General features: G+C 41.4%; 1 pseudogene; it reads left to right on the top strand.

The window, feature by feature from the left end:
* Window positions 1-4,715, top strand: part of LOC119278915 — a 15,445-nt pseudogene extending 10,730 nt beyond the window's left edge.
* Window positions 4,716-7,076: the final 2,361 nt, after the last annotated feature.

The following is a 7,076-nucleotide window of genomic DNA, read 5'->3' as shown; positions in this document are numbered from 1 at the left end:
AAAGAAAAGTTTAGGTTTTCTACGCCTCCCGTCGGCGCCGCCGCCGGTCCGCCTCATCTCCGGTGGCCTTAGGACCATGGTGGTGTGGTGGATCCCGACCCTTGCCGGTGGGAGGGCTCAGTTTTTAGATGTCCCTTCAAGTTTAGTTAAGATTTGTATCCTGCTCAGGAAGATGAGATGGCGGTGGCTCCCTAAAGAAGAAATAAGGTTCTCCCCGCTAGCGCCGGTCTTGGTGGGATGTCTAGCATCGTCGGAGGGCGTGTGGGGGTGTGTCTCCGGCGGATCTGTCCTCGGTGGATTTACTCGGATCTGGTCATTGTACGTCTACGTTTATGTGTCTTCAGGTTGGGTCCTTCCGATCTACGCCACTCTTCATCGGCTGCGTTTGTGGTTCTGCTGCGCTGGTCCTATGGGGCCTTAGCACGACGATGACTTCCCGTTCATCAATTATAAGAAGTTTTGCCCGGCTCTGGCGAGGGAGGGGTGATATGATGGCGGCGCGCCTTTGGCTCACTTGGTGGTCTACGGATCTTTGTATGTTTTTCTTATTTTTGTGCTCGTTGTACTACCATGATTGAGGATGAATAGATCGAATGTTTTCTCGCAAAAAAAGTTTGAGCTATATAGGATGAGACTTTTTTGGAAACAATATATGCACCACCTTCAACTCTTGCCAAAGACTAGATTACAGCCTCCGACTCTAAATCCAGAAAAAGTTGAGTTCATCCCTTAATACCAATCACTTCCATCCTTGAGATAATACCATTATAGTTGAACGACATGGCAGCTACATGCAAGTCAAATGACAAAGTGTTTGCCATATCAACTATATCCTCAAAAGATATATTAAGCATTCATGTAAACTGAAATACGTTCAATTTTTGTAAGGCTTCTAAATCATAATAATTTTGCAAAAAAATTAAAGAAATATCATAAAAGATCCAAAGTACCCATACTTAGTATATTTCTTTTTAGATTTTTCATGTCTTGTTTTGTTCGATTTTCTCTTGTACTACGATAATGTAGTAGCTTGCTCATGTGGCCGAAATAGATTGCCATGTGGCCTACACATAGGTGGCAGATCAGTGAAAATTATTGTGGTAGTATTATCCCACAGATGGATAATGCATGGTGTTGATAACTACGGAACCAATATCGTTTTGGTTTACAATTATATGTTTTGTTTGTTGTCTGTAACTCAAACTTATATACTCATAATTAATGTTGTAGGTAGAATATTCATCTTCTATTTTAAAAAGCTATATATACGTCTTATGTAGACAAAAAAATGTTAGCAAGGGATGATGAGCACCAGAGCTGCGGAGCTATGCGGCAATGCATCAAATAAATATTTGTAGTTTTTATTCTACAAAACCCCCGCCTCTCAATCCCATTTGTCTCTCTAATATTCTAGATTTTGTAACAGGTTGTTTTGAATGATAATGATGAATCTCTTGTTGAGGGATTAAAGGATATTGGGATGGAGATTATAGAAAGATGTGATGGTTTGCCACTTGCAGTTAAGGTGGTTGGAGGACTTTTGCTCAGCAAGGGAAAAACAAGAGGTGATTGGCTTGATGTTTGTAGTAATGTCGCATGGTCAATGACTACAATTAGCGATGATGTCAACCAAGCAGTGTATGTGAGCTATGAGGAATTACCACAGGTTTTGAAGCAATGTCTTTTATATTGTTCACTCTTTCCTAAGGATGTATTGATCAAGAGTGCGGATATAGTCAATATGTGGATTGCTGAAGGTTTCATACATATCACAAGTATGAAACAGCCAGAAGATCTGGGAGCTGAGTACTACAAACAATTAGTCTCACGGAATCTTCTAGACCCGGATTATCGTTTTTATGATCAAAAAGCATGCACCATGCATGATGTTATCCGCTCATTTAGTCAGTCTGTAGTGAAACATGAAGGTTTGTTTGTTGAGGAGGGGCATAATCCAAGTTTTACTTCAGGTACTTCCAAGTTGCGGCACCTGTCCATATCAAAGAATGTAACCGAATGGGATGCTTTTCACAAACAAGCCTCTCTACGAACATTGATATTATTCGAAAGCCCCAGGGTTGATTTAAAAGGTTTTTGGAACAACCTTTCTCTCCTGCGAGTACTTAGTCTACAAGGTGTAAATGTTGTCGAGCTACCTGACTCGATAAGCAACCTCAGACATTTAAGGTACTTGGGACTTGCAGGTACAAGCATATCTGGGATCCCACAAGGAATAGGTGATCTGATGTTTATGCAGTTCATCGAACTTGCAGATTGTGTAAAAATTTCTCATGTTCCAGATAGCATCTTGAAGCTGCGAAAGCTAAGGTATATCAACTTTGCTGGCACCAACATAGCATCAATTCCTCGTGGATTTGGGAAGCTGGAAGATTTGGTCATGATATCTGGGTTTCCAACTCATTCAGATGATAATACAGATCAAGTATGGTCCAGTCTGGAAGAACTAGGGCCTTTGTCGAGACTCACAATGCTTGTCATAGAAAGTTTGGAGAAGGCATCTTCTGGTTCTGTGGCCGCTAGAGCAAAACTTAGTAGTAAAGCCCACCTAAGAATTTTGAACCTGGGATTTACACAGAATAGGGAGGTGGAAGAGCAAAACAATGGGGAGCAAGAGAGAATCGAGGAGGTTTTGGGTAATCTCTGTCCTCCAACCTGCATAGAACAGCTTGCCATCATTGGATACTTTGGACACAAACTTCCCCAGTGGATGAGAATGGTGCCAGTCTTTACCTTCTTAAAGCGGCTTGAGCTATCAAGTTACGCTTGCTATGAGCTGCCTTCTGGCTTAGGCCAACTCCCCTCTCTTGACTATTTTTGGGTTGACCAAGCTCCATTCATCAAGTATATCGGTCATGGTCTTCACATGCCCTCAATTGGTGGTCGGGACATCGGCCTAGATAAGACACTTTCTGGTGGTGCTGCTGTTGTTGCATTTCCCAAGCTGAGAAAACTTGGGTTTCAGGGGATGTTGGGACTGACAGAGTGGGAATGGGAGCAGCAAATCCCAGCTATGACAACTTTAGAGGTGCTTACAATTGTCAATTGTCAGCTCAAGTATCTCCCTCCTGGACTTGCACATCATGCAAATGCACTGCGGGAGTTGGATCTAAGAAACCTCTCGCACCTGGTCTCCATACACAACTTCCCTTCACTCGTTGAGCTTCGCATAGTTGACAACCGAACACTAGAGAGAATCTACAGCAATCCAAATTTGCAGCATATTTACATCGTTAGCTGCCCAGGGCTAAAGGTATTGGAAGATTTGCCATCACTCCAGAGCATCGAATGGGTGGATGTGACTGCTCAAGTGCTCCCAGATTACTTCCGGCACTCAAAGTTAGAGAAGTTGATTGTACAATGCTACATAAGCTTGCTCAAACTGATATCCTTACAAGATGCCAACTCTTCGGGATCCGAGTGGGGAAAGATCCAGCATGTTCACCAACTAAAAGCAACTGGGTACATATCAGCAGAAGAGACACGATATATCTCCTACACCAAGGAGCCCTACTCCTACAAAACAGACATTGGTACGTAAGATCATCGATTAAATTGTTTTCATCGCGATGTTTTCGTTCTTCCTTTTCTGAAAATATATCATTTTGTTACTTGGTTGCAGAGCGACTGGATGAATTTGTAAATGTGGTGGTTGAATAATAGAGAAACAATATCATGAAGGAAGAACCGTCGGCCTTTTTTACTTATGTCGTGACATATCATATTTTTCAAGAGGTGCATATGGTCAAAGGGCATGCATTTTTTTACTGGTATATGCAAAATAGCAGTACTGTGCATCGTTCTTTTTATGTATTTTGAATTCTACTTGTTTTGCAGTGTCTAGCTCTTAGGCCCTGTTTGTTTGGGCTTTTGCTTCTACTTTTGCAGTTTTTTCACTTTGGCCAAAAAGCCATAAAAACTTCTAAATTGGTATTTTTGGAGATTTTGGTTTTTGATGAATCGATATAACAATATTTAGCTCCGAAAGCCATGAAAGCTCTAAAAGCACCTATTTAGGAGCTTTTATGGCTTTTTGGCCAAAGTGGAAAAGCTGCAAAAGCAGAAGCAAAAGCCCAAACAAAGAGGGCCTTAGTATTGCAAGAGTGCAGTACTGGACTCACTTTTGTTTTCTGTCTTAACTCTGTCTACAGTGGCCGGTGGCTGTGGCCTCCTTCCACGTGGAGGCCTGGAGGGTGATCTTTCTTCAGGCGGTGGCAGACACGACCAGGAAGGGTCTCTGCATGGTTTGTTCCCCGTACAACGGGGTGGACAATGCGAGGTTGTGGCACGGATAGGTATAAGGGATCTCCTGGACATCGCCTTCCATAACAATGTGCCCTATGGATTTACGTACTGTGGATTGTTCACATACATCCTTGAACTGCATGGCAAGCAGGTAGTGGTGGTGATGGTTAGACTGGGAGGTGCCAGCCGCCAGCTATAGAGCCCAGCATGTCGGGCCATGTAATAACACTTGGCCATAAAAAGAAGGGAGAAGGAACATTCTCGATAAACTCATAGGTTCCTCCCAAACATCTATCTTCTTGCAAACATGTGTAGCGATTGATGATCCAATGGGCAAAATCTGTAACTAATTAAGTTCAGGTCAGACGTCAATATGGATTGTAAGCATGTGTCTTGGATGGTGAACAATTCAAAATTTTCAGAGACTATATATATATTCAGAGATTCACACATACATGGCTTGATAAATATATGATCACCAAATAATAGTGTACTCAGTTTAGCGCACGATAGTTTGGGAGCCGAAGATTGTGACGATGAGTGGCTGGGAGGATGAGCGGGGAAAGATGTGCAATATATTGCACATTCTTTGAGCTCCTCTCCAACGTCGGCAAGCAGCGCCTAGACAAGGCCATGTCCGGCTTCCGGCTAGGATCTATGGTGGATGATGGATGTGAAAGACGGATCTGATAGGGGCACGGCAAATAAGCTTGCCGCTGTACCAGATTGAGTCTGGGTCATGGATTTTATTTTGCGAACTAGATTTTTTGAAACCGGCCAGTTTTCGGTAATTTCCGTGAAGTCGAAACATATTGAATAGCTTCCGGAAATTTCTCTTTTTATTGAATTTTAGTGTCTGAACGAGATAAAATAAAGCTTGCATGTATACATGACAAAATTAACTTCTTGGCCTGGCCCCTTCAAAAAAAAACTTCTTGGTCTGGTGGTAGAATGCGGTATCGACTCCGGTCTTGGTAACTAGATTTTCTAAGAGATTATAAGCCATTCTCTTTCCTTTACTTTCTGTAATATAGTTCATGAACGTAGGAGCTCAAATTTTGAAGCTCACAATTTAGCGAAGCATGCACTTACCCTGGAAGCTGGCCGCCATGTTTGGTTGGGGCACCCAGGGAATCTTCCGTCCGTCCCTGTAAACATTATAACGAATTAATAAAGATTCGTGGAATTGTCTCAGAAAAAATGGTAACTGGATTTTCTTTTTTATCACTACTCCACTAAATAAAAAAATAGGCCCACTGCAATAGGCAGGATTAGAACCGGAGCTCTCCAAAGTATGGAGCACTCCGGGTGCAACAGGGATAGCAGAGGCGCTGGATGAAATATGTACTTGCATGGTGGAAGCTGAATGCCTCTATCCTGTGAAATTTGTAGAAAGCACCTCATATAAGTACAAAACAACTATAACACTCTAATAGATTTGCTCCAAAAGATTTGCTGCCCCAGTGTTGGAACGGAAAGAAACGCATCTGATGTACCTATGCACTGGTCGTTTCTTGCTTATGCTGTGAGCTTCATCCAACAGATATAAATATGACAACATCTCTACAGTACACACAGATAGGAGCATGTATTTCCAAAAATGATATAAAAGAATAAATGCCGCACAAACTTTTAGCGAGCTGATTTAATAAAGCTAATTGAAATAAAATGAAAAATTATCAAGCCCATGATCAAAAAGTTGAACTGACAAAAAATCTGCACCAAAAATGCAAAGTCGGCAACATCAGTCATCATGAGGTGCACTGATGAGGTGTATTGACCACCTTTGTCAAATTAGAAGCCACCGCATCATCATCTCAACATTTTATAGTTCATAGTACGACAGTGATATCATGAATGCTTTGTGAATAGTATGCATCACAATACACATAAATCTACCATAAAGCACATAACTAGAGTTGCAATCCAAATATTATTTACAACCCAAGGTATAACAGATTAGCAGGTACACATACATTTCTAGATTTAACTAGGTGTACATATTGTAGCGGAAGTCTAAAATAATGGAACTAAGTTCATATAGCACATGAACGTAGGCACTTCTAATCCAGCATTTAACGCAAAGTAAATGATGTTAGCGCCGATGGGCTGTGTTGTGCCGCAAAACAACAAACAAGTTCACGCCCCGTCTCTGTTGTTGACCAGAGACCTGGAGGAATACTTGCCATCAATTCCATTCCCTGGCGGAATACAGGCAGGAGTAACTAAGAGTTAGCTTGTCGTGAGAGTTGTAGCGCAATGAAGCCTAAAAAAGCAACAATCTCATGCTAAAGCAATGAAGTAAGGAAATATCTAATGCATTGACATTTAGATGTACTAAAAAACAAGTTACGAAAATGGTGCCAATAAAATTATTCCATATATATATAGCATGCTGTCATTATGTCATGATACATAGTACCAAAATGCTAAATCTGTAGGAAAGCAGTTCCATTTTTTTACATTTGAATAGGGAAGGCCAAGGCAGGACTAACCAATGCAAGTATTGGAATACATATAGAAGTTGAAGAAAAGGAAGTACAAACACCTTTGTGTCCGCAGCTGGCAAACATGTCACTTTCCCATTACAAGCAGAGGCTATGACCCTTCAGGTTGCTGCATGAATAATTTCCAAATTCAAATGCAAGCATGTTATTTTCTGATGCATAATCTGACCCTGAGAAAGGCAGTGTCAAGAGATGCTATTATTTCCCCTGGGCACTGAGAGACTAGAAACCAGCTAGCAAAATTCTTTGCTAAAGCAATGAAGTAAGGAAATATCTAATGCATTGACATTTAGATGTACTAAAAAA

Source organism: Triticum dicoccoides, chromosome 3B (assembly GCF_002162155.2).
Source record: "Triticum dicoccoides isolate Atlit2015 ecotype Zavitan chromosome 3B, WEW_v2.0, whole genome shotgun sequence".
In the NCBI taxonomy this organism is placed as follows: domain Eukaryota; kingdom Viridiplantae; phylum Streptophyta; class Magnoliopsida; order Poales; family Poaceae; genus Triticum; species Triticum dicoccoides.
Note: the sequence above shows the minus strand (reverse complement) of the source record. Positions and strands in the feature narration are given on the sequence as shown.